The sequence below is a fragment of the Mesoplodon mirus genome (genome assembly GCF_964341445.2).
Source record: "Mesoplodon mirus genome assembly, contig: HAP1_SCAFFOLD_800, whole genome shotgun sequence".
In the NCBI taxonomy this organism is placed as follows: domain Eukaryota; kingdom Metazoa; phylum Chordata; class Mammalia; order Artiodactyla; family Ziphiidae; genus Mesoplodon; species Mesoplodon mirus.
The window spans coordinates 77,912-93,364 of NW_028295235.1; the positions used below are offsets into that span (position 1 = coordinate 77,912).

Below are 15,453 nucleotides of genomic sequence, written 5' to 3' on the forward strand. Positions count from 1 at the left end.
AATATAATTTAGCATCATAATGATTCCACCTCCTCAGCATCATTAGGCTACTTGATAGAGGATGTGATTAATGCCTGTGTAGAATCATTAACTGCAGGAGGTCTATTCCAAACAGTAGGAACAGAATCCTGTTCACTCGTAGATAGAACTGTGATAATGTGCTTTTCATCTAGGAGTGGTGTGTGGATACTTAGAAATATGATTTCACTTGATCTAGAATAATATGGGACAACTCTCTGAGTTCAAAATGCTATTAGGTCAGCTAATACTGCAACCTGTAGTCACCTTATAGGAAATAGATATTTGTCAATAATATTATTTGTTAAAACAATTATGATGAATGAAGCAAAAATTTAAAAAATATATATATAAAGCTAACTTCTTGAATGTAACTATGGTCATGTAAAAGAAGTGTTTTCACAATTTATTCATGTTTCCAGACCAGAGAATTATAGTTTTGTTTTAAAAACTGTAACCATGCTAAAATTGTAGGAATAATACATCTTACATCTATTTAATATTAAACGGAGGTAAAGATATCTCTAAGAAGGTTAAAAATGAAGATTTAACCTATTCATAAAGACATATCAGGAGGTGAACAATTCAGTTCAGATAGTCGGTTCTTTTCTTTTACAAATATTCTAAGAATTGACATGAAACTTCTTTAGAGATCTAAATAATTTATTTAAGAACATTTCCTATTTGGTGTTCAGTATGGCGAAAAGGCTGCAATTTTAAAACTGTAAGGTAAATGAACCCTGTGAATTGAATCCTGATAAACTAGTGTGGTTCTTCATCATTCACTCCTAAATAGGAAAGCACAATATTTAAGTCTTAGGATTATTACTCAGGTTTAAATAAGCAATTGCTGTCCACTCGGTTAGTCAAAGTCATTTAAAATCAAATAACACAATGGCAAATAGGAGTCTGTTGTAGGCAAAAATTGTTTTATCGTACAAAAACATTTGACATATATATTTAATATTACAGTGAGCTTGTGGAATGGCTGTTTTAATTCCCATTTTATGACGGAGTAAAATTTGACAGGTAAGGCATCCCAATTAATATTACACAGCTCAGTGTGAAGACAAAGAAAACCTAAATCCAGGGTACTTTTTTCCAAATTTCATTTACTTCATATTAAGAAGAAATTTCAGTAAAGTTGACTTTACATCAACAAATACTCGAGGCATTTTTAGACCAAATTGTACTTGCAGGAGAAGAGATAGGACAGAGTCAGTGGCTTCCAACAGGGGAGACAGAGAGTTCAGTGAAAAATAAAATGTAAAAGTTACCATTAACGGGGAAAAAAGAAAAAAATGTGAGAACTAGCTATAGAAATACTCTGATTGCTTGTGACTTTTGAAGTTAGACTTTAATTCAATAATTACAGGCTCATTTGAACAATTCTAATATTTAATATCCTATTTTAAATAAAATTTGTGATATTAAATAACTCCATTCTTTGATAAGCATCTGAAATTACTCTATAGGGACTGATTTGCTAATATGGATGTTAGTATCATCAGAGTTTGATGTATTTTGGGTTTCACCATCTTGTCCTTTCTGTTTTCCAGAATTTCCACTCTTCACTAGAATGGCTATGGTTACTGAAAAGTATTTTCAGGCAATTTATAAAAATCTTGTGAAGAGTTTTTAGGTGTTATATTTGGAGAAATGATTTTCACATAGTCATAATGGTAGTAAAATCCCTGTTCATTGAACTGGTTCTACAGAAATTCTTTGATATTACTTTTCTAAAACTGTCACACTTTGGGGAGAAAATTGGGGAGTTGCTGTTACATCTGATTATTTGGAGACTAGATGTTGCTGTTAATACTGTGTTGCCAGAGTGAAATATCTATTCTATCTCTCCATAATTAGCTTTAAAAATGTTAGATATTTGGATATAATATCTAGGGCAGGGCATCTGATAACGTGAGCCTAAGTTCGGTGCAACTGTCTATCTCCAGGTGGGTGCTAAGAAATTAAGTATCTGAAATATTTGTCTCTCAACAAGCCCTGGATAGTGGGACATTTTCATGCATCTAAGTAGTAGTTCATGTGATGGGCATCTACAAAATTATCAGTTTTCTCTTGCTACACAGGAATAATAAGGTTTTGTTCATTTAAATGCCCAATTAAAAATTATACAAAGTAAGACCAAACTCTGTTCCAAAACAAGAATTTGTGTTTTTTTTTTATTAGAAGATAAATATGTTGATTATAGAAAGTTTGAGAAATGCAGAAAATTATTTTAAAATGCAGAAATAAAAGGTACCAGATATTCAGGTTGATGTAATCTAATCACATGGGCTCTTTAAAAGCAAGGAGTTTCCTTTGGCTGGTAACAGAAGGAGAAATCAAAGAGATTGGAAGTGTGAGAAAATTTTGGCATGAGAGGATATTCCACTGTCAGCTTTTCAGATGGAAGAGGTAAGATGGGAAGGACCTGAGCGCTGGTCCTATGAGCAGAGAGGAATCCTCAGCCAACAGCCTGCAACAGAATGAGGACCTCAGGCTGTAGGAAACGAACAGCAAGGAATTGGATTTTGTTAAAAACCCAACTGAATTTGGAATCAGATACCTGCCCCCAACCCACAGATCCTCCACATAAGATGCTGGCCTGGTTCACACCTTCATTTTGGCCTTTTGAATCCCATAGAAAAGAAAACAGTTAAGTCCACCTAGACTTCTGACCTGTGGAGCATCAGATATTGAATAGGTGTTGTTATAAGCTGTTAAATTGGTGGTAATTTGTTATAGAGAAATAAATAGGAAATTAGCACAGGAGACTTCCTCTATTCAATGGTTCTCAAACTTTAACATCTCAGAAGCACCTGTCTAACTTGTTAAAATACAGATTGCTGGGGCTTCCCTGGTGGCGCAGTGGTTGAGAGTACGTCTGCCGATGCAGGGGACACGGGTTCGTGCCCCGGTCTGGGAGGATCCCACATGCCGCTGAGCGGCTGGGCCTGTGAGCCATGGCCGCTGAGCCTGCGCGTCCGGAGCCTGTGCTCCTCAACAGGAGAGGCCACAGCAGTGTGAGACCCGCGTACTGCAAAAAACAAACAAACAAAAAACAGATTGCTGGGTTCTGTATCCTGAGTCTCTAATTCCATAGGTTTGAGGCAGGACCTGAGAAATTCCCTTTCCATTAAGTTCCCAGTGATGTTGATGCTGCTTATCTGGGGACCACATTGCGAGAACTATTGCTTTACTATAATACTCTTTGCCTCAGTTCACACCTCTCGGAAACTCCTTCCTAAGGAAAGAAAAATAACTTACCTGGTTGCAGAAACCGGTAGAAGGAATTGACCTTCCTAAAGCCGTTCTCTGCTCTCATTCCTGTGGCTCTGCCAGCCTGCAGACTGGGAACATTCTGGTCTGCTCATGGCCTTGAAGTCGGCTGTTTGCCGTTGTGAGAAGTGGTCGGTGATTTCCCAGGACTGCCAGTGACTCCGTGAGCAAGTCTAATTCTGAGAGAAAGATGCGGAAGCCCGTTGGGACTCCTTATCTTCACCACATCCTCCAATCCTGTTTTTGAGTAATAACACTGATATTTAGTTTACTACTGTGTTTATCTCAGTGTGTTTGGGCTTCGGTAAGCCTATATGATATTATTTTTTGGCCCCATGAAATCTCAACAAACTATAGAATAATTGGAACTCATTTTAGCAGCCTGCAGCTCACTTCAGTTGCCAAGAACTACTCTTTCCCTAGTCAGAAGAGAGAGAACTTTTCGGCCAGTAGTCAGTTTGGAAGACAAGCAACTTTGTGAGGCAAACTCGGTAAAGCTGTGGATTTTATCAGCTGCCTCTAAACAGGCCAAGCTAATTCACTGCTTTATACCACAACCAATCAATCACACTTATTCAAAGGTCAAACCAACCTTACATATTCATAGCAAAATTAAGGCCCTAGAATCTTCTATTGTAAATCTGATTACCATCTGAAGGAAAACTCATTATATGGGGTCTAAAAGACCCAACATTTATTTCCCCAGCCTTTTGTCCAGCAACACCATCTTTCCTCCTAGAGAGATGGAAACAAAGTGAAACTTACATATACTGAATATTCACAATATATGACTCTGATGTTTATTATCAGGACATTTATTTCTATTTCCATTTTACAATGAGGATCAGAAAGTGAAATAAGTTTCCTAACATCATACATCCTGAAGTGGGGTGACCTGGGGCTCAAACATATGGTATGTTTGATTCCAAAGCTCATGCTATCTCTACTCTGCCATTTTACCGATAAAGAATGCTGTTTTAAAGCAATGTAGGTTATTGTGGTGGGAAAAAAATGGACTTCCTAGATATACTCCTCTAGCTGAGGCCAAGTTAAAAGAAAAAGGACAATTTTACATAAAATGTTTACCAGATGTTTTTGAAAAAACATATTTCAAATATTTTAATGATGCACGTTTATAAATCACACTGTAAGTCTCATATCCTCTGTCTTTAAATAGATTCCTATATGAAAAATTACTAAGAATGATTTATCATGTCATACATTATTTAATGACAGTCAGTTCATGTTATTTTTTATTACAAAGACATTTAAAATGTGGAAATAAAAAACGATGGAAAAGGTAATATAAATCCACTATTAATATCATATGGGCAAAAATAATGATATTTATTGTAACCTAACACTTCCTAACTGTCAAGCTGATTTTCCAGTTCTTTTGGCTATTTCCATCATAGATTTCCTGTGTCACATTTGAGAAAATTAATATAATAGTATAATAGGATTCATAAAGTCTGTTTCTGGCTCCAGAAACACACTGCATACATTTTCTAGTTGTCTGACTCCAGGAAAGTAATGCATTTTATATTTCTTTGCTCAATATGAAGTGGAAAATAGTACTTGCCCACATGAAAAGTTTGTTGTGAGAATCAAATTTATTGATTGAATAGTATATCAGTCAGATGATTATTTAATTAAAAAAATTATTTGATGTCAACCATGGGCCAGGCATTGTGCTGGTCACAGGCGCTACAAAGAGAGATATGATCATCATTCTTAAGTGAGACACAAATACGCACAGATACACAAGTCTTACTTTGGGATATGCACAGACTATTATGAGAGTCAATAAAGACCATCTCGCCCAGCCTGGGGATGTTAAGTAAAGTTTTCTGGAGTAACTCTTGAATTAAATTTTGATTATTGAATAAAATTTAAGGAGGGAAAAATCCAAAGAAAAAACATAGCAAGATATATGGGAAACTTATAAGCATTTTACTGTTGTATCATGAAATGTGAGAAAGGAAACAGTGTTCAGTGTGGCACAAACAATAGGAATAACTTGAAATTATTCTTACAATACCTACCAAAGCTTTTAAAGTTACACTTTTAACCCAATATATTATCGTAGACAAAACTAGGAAATAATCAGAACTGTGGACAAAGATAACTGCAAAGGTTTTTATATAAAAATTGTAATAAAATTTGGACAGATGCACTTAGAGTACAGGACACTAGTATTATGGTGATAATGAAATCTTTTCAAAGAATGTTTAGTGAATTGGAAAGTGCTCACAATCATTATATTATTATATCATATATACTATATATTATAATAACATTATATATTAATTATATTATTATAATGTTAATACTAAGACGTAGACATCAGATTATCTACATGTAAGAGGATGCCAATTTTTAATTTTATATATATATGCTTATTTATGGGTAGTGAAATTCTCATAAAGGGATGCATCTAAATGTTCACTGTTTTGCCTGGCAGAATAAATTTTTATGAGTAAGCAAAATACTAACATATGCTGGGCATCTATACAGATGTGTTTTACGTCTAGTACATGAGATTGCAGATATTTAAATTTTCTTCTGGTTTCCTGTCAAAACTTCTATATTTATAAGAAAATTTCAGAGTTAAAAATCAAGAATAAAAGTATCATTAAAGAAAAATTAGATTAATGGATATAACGTGAGTAAGACTGCCTGAATATAAGCTATGAGTACAAATAAGAAATAGCTGATTAGTTTGGGGGACTTAATTTAAGTCTAATGAGTTTAAAAACGTCTAGATTATTAGGTTAATACTATGGCAACACAAAAGTGATGCAAACGGGCTTCCCTGGTGGCGCAGTGGTTGAGAATCTGCCTGCTAATGCAGGGGACACGGGTTCGAGCCCTGGTCTGGGAGGATCCCACATGCCGCGGAGCAACTAGGCCCGTGAGCCACAACTACTGAGCCTGCGCATCTGGAACCTGTGCTCCGCAACAAGAGAGGCTGAGATAGTGAGAGGCCCATGCACCACGATGAAGAGTGGCCCCCGTTTGCCACAACTAGAGAAAGCCCTCGCACAGAAACGGAGACCCAACACAGCGAAAATAAATTAATTAATTAATAAACTCCTACGCCCAACATCTTCTGTAAAAAAAAAAATAAGTGATGTAAACTAGGAGTGCCTATCGTGTATTGTAGTAAACCCTTACTTAATGAAACCCTAAATATTTAGGCATTTCATATAAAAATAAGAAATTGCTATTCTAAACTTTGCACATATTAAAATACTAAATTTAGGGTAGAGATAAATGAGTGAAATAAAATTCTTTTCAGGCCATTACTCAAAGACACAGTGACTGGTCAAATCGCTCAAAGCATGTTTATTCAATGAAAAAATGAATGAATAAATGAATGAATGATTGACTTGGAGAACATAGTCTTTTGCTAACGATTACAGTGGTATAATAATTTAGGACTTGATTTAAAAGTTATTTGTGTTTACCAATTATTGTCTTCTCGTAACTAGTTGATATCCATGATCAATCAGCTTGGCTAAATTTAGCTCATGGCAAGCATAAAATCATTTGTAGTTATCAATATCAAGTCCATTCCAGTTTTATCTATTAGCATCAAAGCCATAATACCCATCACAAACAAAACAAAACAAAACAAAAACAAATAGAAAATTTGAGATGGAAAGAAAAAGCAAAAACAAAAAAAATCAAAACTGAAGTAAAAAAAGAAATACTAAACGAAGGTAACACTGTTATCCAATTGGCTGACTCTATATTTTAATACTTACAGCATATAGCATCAATTATAGAAAATATATAAGGTATAGGACACTAGCTGATAGTTAAAGTTTAGTGTTTTAAACAGTAAGGGAAATTGCTGTAATGGTGTAAAGTTTGTGCACCAGTGGACTAAATAAAAAATTATTCAGAAACAGCCAAGCTTAGGACCTTATTGAATTGAACAGATCTGGGATTTGCTACAGTGTTCAAACTATAATATTCACTTCCATAAAAGAAAAGCTGTTTTCACATGGAAAATCAAGAGAGGCTCCAAGGAAAAGTCGTGTGTATCACAGACAGTTTTTGATAAATATTGGCTCTTCTCTCCTGTCATCCCTATCACCATGTCCACAGGTTTACAGTCAAAAATATAATTTCAGGCAAAGAAGGAAAACATGGCTATGATGACCCACTAATCCTCTAGAAGTACAACTTCTCAAACTATTTGGAGGCTGTTTCCTACACAGGCTGGAAAAGTCACAGTGAGAGAGTGAGACAACCATAAAAGTCAGAGGAGGGAAGAAAATATGATGTAAATCACTTTAGAAAACCCCGAGACCAACGGTGACAAACTCTGACCAACATGATCTTAAAAATAGAAGCTGACGATAATAAACTGGGACGTGTTGCTAATGCAGTCAAGAACAAAACCAGAGAATGAATGAGAGGATTTCAAGAGCCAGGAATTTTTACTTCCATTTTCTACTCTCAAGTGGGGAATAGCAGGTCTATTTGCACAATGTGTGATGTCCATAAATTTCAAAAGAACTACTTTTGACCCATTTTCAATACCTAGAAAAGCATTAAGTTATGTTTTTTTAATGACACTTCTAGAAAAACAGAAAACATGGAGATTTGTTGTTCTGTTTTAAATTCTGCTTAAAATAAACTTTAAGCTGTTTGCTATTACATTGTAAGTTAGTTAATTTCGTTATTTTGCTATTTTCCTTTCACTAGATGAATTTCTATAATCTCTGGATTTTCTTTTTCCTACTAATAACTCAACTTGCAATCATTAACTGGCTATGTATTTTCTTTTTTATTTTTCTTTTTTCTTTTTAACATCTTTATTGGAGTATAATTGCTTTGCAATGGTGAGTTAGTTTCTGCTTTATAACAAAGTGAATCAGTTATACATAAACTCATATCCCCATATCCCTTCCCTCTGGCGTCTCCCTCCCTCCCACCCTCCCTATCCCACGCCTCTAGGTGGTCACAAAGCACCAAGCTGATCTCCCTGTGCTATGCAGCTGCTTCCTACTAGCTATCTATTTTACATTTGGTAGTGTATATATGTCCATGCCGCTCTCTCATGTTGTCCCAGCTTACCCTTCCCCCTCCCCGTGTCCTCAAGTCCATTCTCTAGTAGGTCTGTGTCTTTATTCCCGTCTTGCCCCTAGGTTCTTCATGACCAGTTTTTTTGTTTGTTTGTTTTTTAGATTCTATATATATGTGTTAGCATACGATATTTGTTTTTCTCTTTCTGACTTACTTCACTCTGTATGACAGACTCTAGGTCCATCCACCTCATTGCAAATAACTCAATTTCATTTCTTTTTACAGCTGAGTAATATTCCATTGTATATATGTGCCACATCTTTATCCATTCATCTGTTGATGGACACTAGGTGGTATTTTCTTTTTTAAAAAAATCATGAAAATCTGTGATACTTGGAGATGGCAGTGCTCAAACTCCATGGGTAATAATTCTGTTTTTATTGTTTGCATTCTACAGTAACTGGTCTATTTAAATTATTACAATTTATTATAAAAGTGTGGTTTCATCAAAAGCTATGTAGAAACATTCTGGTATATTTTTATAATTTACCTTACATGGGCTTTAATTCAAGGAGGATCATGATTTATTAAAGACAGGTCAACAACACAGTACTACATCTTCAGGGCTACAGAATTATGAATCTGAGAACTGCTGTGTGTATCACTAAAAATTATTTTAGAGAGAGTTCTAAGAGGTTAATGATGTTTCTCCCTTTCTATCCTCACTTCTGAATAGATTCTGTCGATCTTAAATTTTATACTAGTTGCAAACATGGGATGTTTTAAAAGCTCAAAGGATAAGGTATATAATTCTACAGTGAGCTGTAAAAATGTAGGAGAGAAGGATTTGGCAGTGAAGACGTTTAACCTTGTCTTGAGACGAGTCTTGAGAAATCAGGAGGGATTCTCTGGAGGGACATTCATTTTATGATACAACTATTAGACATATAGCGAACGTAGAGCCCTACAAAGGAGAGGACAATTCTGGCGCATTTGTAGCTTACAGTCTATAGTAAAGACAGGAATCCCTGGCCAAGGGAAGAGCATAATTAAAGGCACAAGTTGTGAAATAACTTGGGGTGTTCAGAGTGAAATATTATTTATAAGACTGCAATAGCGTATATGTGGGTGAGGGAAGCAAAAGGAAGAATAGAAGCATATCAGAACTGTACTATGTGATCATTCTACACATATAGTGAAACCATCTTTAAAAATTCTAAATTACTATGGAACTTATGAGTACCTAAGTGTAGATAGTAACCATATGCAGTTTTGCCATGTGACACGTCTTGTACTTTATCTTGCCTTAGTATTTATATTTCCTATGGGTATGAAACATTCAGAAAATATTTGACAAAAGAATATTATTTATGGCTTTCTAAATTATCTCCCTGGTCATTGAGGAGATAAATCAATCATAAGCAAGATTTTCCTAAATGCAAATGATTACATAATTGAGTGTTTAAGAATTGAAAATCTCCTAAGTTTACTATTTAGTTTTTTTTCCAGTAATTTTCTATGTTCAAAATAATTGATAGCATTTATCAAGTCTTTCTATGTGAGAAAGCACTGAGCAAGGGACTTTACATCTAACATGAATGCCTACAACAATATTACAAAGTAGTATTCTCAATACTATTTTAGAGAGGAAAAACCTGTGTCCCAAAGAAAGTAAATACTTTTCCTAGTGCCACATAAATAAGTAGAGAAACTAAAAATCAAACTCTAAAAGTCAAATTTCAGTCTGAAATTCACACACCTCCCCACCCCCTCCGACTCTCTCACATTTGTTTTATTCCATCACACTGTCTTTTACGCTTACTTAGATGACCTATATTTTTTGAAAGTTAAATGATTTAGAGTTCCTTATTTTTCTTGAAGTGACTTTAGCAATTATTATGTTTTGGGCTTTGGGCAAATTATTTATAAGTATATAAAGCTTTATATCCTTGTCAGTAGTATCATAAAGACAGGTAATTATTTTATTTCTCTCTGAATCTCTCTTATCCAAGCTTCTGAACTATATTTGTACAGGAAACATGTGAAGCATTCATGCTGATCCTCATAGTTCCTAACTAACTGGTTAATTCATTTGGAATTACTCAGAACTTTGTATCTGAGCTTGAAAACAGACCCAAAAACTTGCCTATTGCAATTTGACCAATTATGCTTCAAAGTTATTCTCTAATATACACTAAAAACTTTTGATTTATTGATCAAAACATTCTTTTTTTGACCTTTTTATACTGCTTTTAGTTGTTTGGGATTTCAGTTTTATTCTAATAATATTCTCTAATTCTGAAATCTGAAATGAAATGGTATGCTTAAAATATTTTATAAAAAATATTCTTTAACTTTTTGTTATCTCCTTTCCCACACACTTTTTTCAGAACTACTTTAACCACCATGCATATCAAAAATCTTCTGTCTCAGGGATCTCCCAACACAATTCTAAATAATCCTTGAATTATGAGTGACAAAGGGGTCTCTGTCTGAACTTGATCATGACATATACAAAGTGTTTCATGGATACTGTAGTTAGGAGTCAGTACTATGTATAGGTTAGATCCCAAGTCACGCCTCATGACCTGTTCAGTATTTTCATTCTTCTGAATCTATTCACTATTGAGTATCAAGGAGCCTTACTTACCTTTCTTTTTGTTAGAATACTAAGGACCATGAAAAATTGCATATCCTTTATCTATGACATTTTCTTGAATAAGATAATATGATTTCAAACAAAATGAAATGAGTATCTTTAGATTTTTGTATCAATATTTTTCCTTTACTTCTGAGCATAAAAGAAAATGTGAAATTTATTCCAAAGTAATGAGTATAAGAGCACACATTTTATGGAAATTTGTATTTTACTATACAAATCTATAGCAAGCTATACAATTGATATTTATCAGCATCAATTATCAATTTCATATATACTATATATAATATATATGGATATATTTGCATTTCAGATATATATATATATATGCATATAAGGATTATTTAATATATTATAATATAATATTTAGCATATTTTCTCTATTTATATGCCATATAGTATAATAACCCACTGTTAATTATAGTTAAACTCCCCAACAGCATCCTATTTGTATATGTATCCATACTCAACAAATCTGCAATAGGGCAATTAGTATAAGTCTATCAAGACAATTCAACTCCGTGATTCCCTGCATATTTAAAGGCAGTGAAGTATAAAGAATGAATGAAACATGAATAAACAATATCATCATTTAAGTCTGTGCTGAAAGTTAGGTAGGACTCAAAGGGATGGTTCTCTGTCAAAAATCTTTATGAATACTTACACAAAATATACTTACAGTTCCAATCCTGTAGCTGACAGAAGCTAATTAAGCATGTATTTATTTTAAATTTCAGTAAAATACTAAACAAACTCTTTTAATCCTAGTCATCTTGAAATGCATCAATCATCTAAAAGCAAAGTTTCATGATACATCTACATTATAATCAGGGGTAATCAGAGACACAAAACATGCTTATCAGTGTCTCTGTACCCCATGTATAGCCCTAGGCTTTAAAGAAGAGAACTCCTAAGTCACTGCCATAGAGAAGAGAATACTGAAATAGGAGGATGCACATAAAGGTCTTTATTTCTTATAAATCTCTTGGCCTCAGTTTTATTATATTTAAAATGGACTTATTAAAACATCTGCTGCTGATATAACAAGGTACTTTTAAGATAAAATGAGCTTCTACATATAAAAACTATTTAAAAGTACATAGAGTTGAAGCAGATTTATCCCAGGACTAAAATCAGTTATCATAGTTCAAATTAAAATGGAGAAATCCCTATGGAAGAACATTTCACGAATTAATCTTTAAGAGACATAAAGTACATTTTATTAAGGACAGTTATAGCATTCTCTTAAAATTGATAAGTAGCTGACATTTAATAAACCTTAATTGTCCAAGTGTTCTCTCTTTCTAATTTTATGTTATATGCAGTATGTATTATAGGTATAACACATAATGTATACTCAGATTTACAGGGAAGTAGCAAAGACAGTATGTACAGTGTTCCTATTTACACTTTATCAAATTTCCCCAAATGCTATTTTTTTCCATAACCATGGTACCTTTGTCAAAACTCAAGTGGGAACATTGGCCTATTACTCTAAACTACACTGTACACTTTCTTTGGATTTCAGCAGTTTTTCCGCTAAAGCCCTTTTTCTATTCTAGTATCAAATCCAGGATATCACATGGCATTTAGTCACCATGTCTTCTCAGGCTCCTCGATGATGATTTTTAAGTCTTTTCTTGCTCTCCATGACCTTGATGAAGTACCTTTGGGAGCATACTAGTCAAGTGTTTGACTGTCTTTTCCTTGATCAGCACTCCAACCCTTGTACTCAGCCGGGGCAGCTACTCAGCAGGGCAACTCACAGCACGGCAGCTGACTTCCTTCAGAGCAAGCAAGAGAGTAAGAGAGAACACCCAAGGCAGAAGCTACAGTCTTTTTGTAACATAATCTCAGAAGTGACACCCCATCACTTGCACCATATTCTACTCTTTTCTGTTCTGGTCAGTACAACGAACCCATACCATACCAGGTGCCTGGGATCATCAGGGATCAACTTAGAGGCTGCCTGCCACATAAATATGTACATTAAATTAAACACATTCAAAAGAAAACTGATGACTGCTCAAATAATATACACTTAATAAAATATAAGAATGTCTACTAGGTCAGAGAGCATGAATTCTGTGACATCATGGATGAAGGCAAACATGTTTTCTTAAAGGCCTCTATAAGTCTAGGTAAATTGGGATATTATGTTCTTAATACCATCAGAGTTTAAATACAACATTGCAATGAATCATTTTGTTATTGCATATGTAAATTTATATATAGTTCCTAAAATTTTTAATTGCTTATGTTACTGCAATATGAAAAAAAAAACTTGAAAGTTGTTTTATCTTACTTGATGTATCTCTTGTTACCTTTATTTTGTGTTAAATATGATTTAATTCACGACGCCGATTCTTGGGAGCCTGATCATTACGTGTTGGCTGTAGTGAAGTGAATTGTTCCTTTTAAACATCTTGATATTTTCAGATAGTCTTGTAACTGTTAAAGTTCTGAAAATTGGCCATGTCTTGCAATAGTAAAAATCATGAAGAAAACACTTTTTTTAATTATTATTAGTGATCATCGTCACAAAGTGAAGCTATTTTGTAGTGCTTTGTTCTTTTCAAGATACTTTCCACACTGAAGAAATTCATTTGGCTTCTCAGAATTTTATGAAGTTCTATTATTCTCACTCTTTTCCACATTCACTTTTGATGTAGAATCCAAGTGAACGAAGGGTTAACTCATAAGCCAAAGTTTTTTCCATCTCAAAGGGCTAATTTGAGGGCTAAGCACATAATTTGACAAAATTGTTTTCTAAAAAATTATTTGGACACTGCACTTTGCAATATATATGGTACCCTGCTGAGAAGAATGATCTCTTCCTGATACAGAAAATCTGACAACGTTGTAGAAGGTCAAAAACTATTTTCACTTTAGAATGTGTAATTCTTAAAGTTATTGTTACTTAGGTTTCACTGAATTTTTAAAGCAATGCAGAATCTTCTTTCCTTCAATATGTACAAAGCATGAATCCGACTCTATTCAATACTCTGTAATGACCTATATGGGAATAGACTAAAAGAGTGGATATATGTATATGTATAACTGATTCACTTTGCTGCACAGTAGAAACTAACACAACATTGTAAATCAACTATACGCCAGTAAAAATTAATTTAAAAAAAGAATCTTACTTGGAACATTTGCTTCCAAAAGAAAAACATGTAGCTACAAATATTCTTCTTTTGATGAACAGAGAATATACCCTGAGACAGTTATTAATCTTGATATTATGACTCCTCTGTTTTGAGATATCAGGAGATCATAATTTTATAAATAAATAAGTTCTCATCACAAGAAAAAAAATTTTGTAACTCTATGGGCTGATGAATGTTACTAAAGTGTTGAGTCACTGATTCTGCCTTCCTGGGTTCTAAGTTTTGAAAATCAGGCACTCTTAAATTTACCCACAATGTGCTTAAAAGTTAAAGCCCTGGCTAGTGGTACAAAGGTACACTTGTGTTCTGTGTTTATATATTCATCAGATTGCCTTGATTAACTTGCCACTGTGAACTGGCAGCTTCTTTTGGAGCCAAACTGGAGACCAGCAGTTGTAATGGCAGGTAGAGAAAGGAAGTAGGAAAAAGGACATTTTTTTCTCTTTCTACTATGACTAAATCTATTTAAACTGGAAAATATATTGGGTATCTTACTCACAATTTGAGCTCTACTTGTTTGAATTTCACTGCTTTATATTTTAAATGCCAAATTACCAAAAAGAGATATTTTAATTAACTTAATCCATTCCAGGAAATTATTCATCTCTTGGTTCAAGTACTTCTACAAAGTGGGAGAAATCAACCCAATTTACAGTTGACTAGTGACTAAATTAATGATCTAAGGGAGTAATATGTTATTGATATTATTTCTTATTATTAGTCTGGTTCAAGTGCACTAAAGCAATGCTCTTTACGACCTAAATATCCCATAGGTTACTTAAGAACACAAACTTTTCCAATAAGGTATCTCCCACAGGGAATCACTGCTCATTTAAAAAGCAACCGTAAGGATGAAGTAACATTCTTGTTTGTTGCTGTTGTAAATACTTCTGCCCATTTCCCGCTGATAACAGTCTAAAAATTAGCAATTTTTGAAACATTTCTAAATCATTTAGTGTGTGCCTCCTTGCTTTCTTAAATAAAATGTAGAAGCGGCACCCTTTTGATAATTGAGGCTATCATTTTGACCTGATGGTGTTATACTGAAAAACTGTACTTGCCCATTTCCATCCTTGTAGTTATCTCTGATTTTACAAAACATCCTATTTAAATTTGTTTTTTGTGTTTTCTGCCTTACAAGAAAGCTGTTATTCATGTTTTATAAGTAAAAAAGTAAATAAATTCTGAATAACCATCATGGGGAATCCTCCTTAGAGTCAAGTGTTTAGATTCCGATGCTGAATTTTAAGCAAGTTTCCTCACTCTGTTAGTTGCACTTTA

The 15,453-nt window shown here is 34.0% G+C and overlaps 1 protein-coding gene across 1 annotated transcript in view; it reads right to left on the bottom strand.

Moving 5' to 3' along the window:
* The window catches only part of LOC309797622 (uncharacterized protein), a gene marked incomplete at its 5' end in the record, with an annotated part of 105,547 nt that overhangs the window by 73,996 nt on the left and 16,098 nt on the right, over positions 1 to 15,453 (bottom strand). The window lies entirely within an intron of this gene.